The sequence below is a fragment of the Octopus bimaculoides genome, chromosome 7 (assembly GCF_001194135.2).
Source record: "Octopus bimaculoides isolate UCB-OBI-ISO-001 chromosome 7, ASM119413v2, whole genome shotgun sequence".
NCBI classification, from domain to species: Eukaryota; Metazoa; Mollusca; class Cephalopoda; order Octopoda; family Octopodidae; genus Octopus; species Octopus bimaculoides.
Window position 1 is genome coordinate 39,412,483 of NC_068987.1, and position 637 is coordinate 39,413,119.

General features: G+C 38.0%; 1 protein-coding gene across 2 annotated transcripts in view; it reads left to right on the forward strand.

The window, feature by feature from the left end:
* Positions 1-637, forward strand: part of LOC106869668 (probable 3',5'-cyclic phosphodiesterase pde-5) — a 332,523-nt gene that overhangs the window by 275,728 nt on the left and 56,158 nt on the right. The gene's annotated exons all lie outside the window — the stretch shown is intronic.

Genomic DNA, 637 nt, shown 5'->3' on the forward strand with positions numbered 1-637 from the left:
CTTTCCCTATTCTTCTCTCCCTTTCACCGTTCCCTCTCTCTCTCTCACTCCTCCTCCTTGACTCTCTCTTCGCTGACACGTGACGAAAGGGGATCTTCCTTTCTGTCCACTGCCTTCCTAAAGAAAAGACGTGTCTTTTCTGTCTCTTCTCTCATGGCTTTCTACCTAGCGTTCATAATAATTTCTCTATCGTCTTGGCTCAACAGCCCTCACCGTTTGTTTTTACTGTCTTTTTCTCACTGTCCTGTTCTTGTTAACACTTTCACCCTCCACAAAAAATCCCAAATTTTATTTAATTTGCTTTGCGGGATGGACTGTTTCGACAAATTCGCTTATCGTCCTTGCCTCTGAAACGCGGAGTAGATGAAACAGGGACAACTGATGAAGAGGTATACTCTTAATGTTGCGTGTCTCGTTTCTCTGTTTGTTTTTTTCGTTGTTCAAAAAAAGTTCGTTTTCATTGTTTTTGTTTTCGTTTCTCATTGTGTTCAACATGTTTTTGATGTCCTGTACCCATATATGCATGCATATATACATATATATGTAGGTATGTACATACATATATGGATATATGCATATATTTATATATTATTTATATTATTATATGATCAAACGTCACGCATCCTTTTCCAAGTAT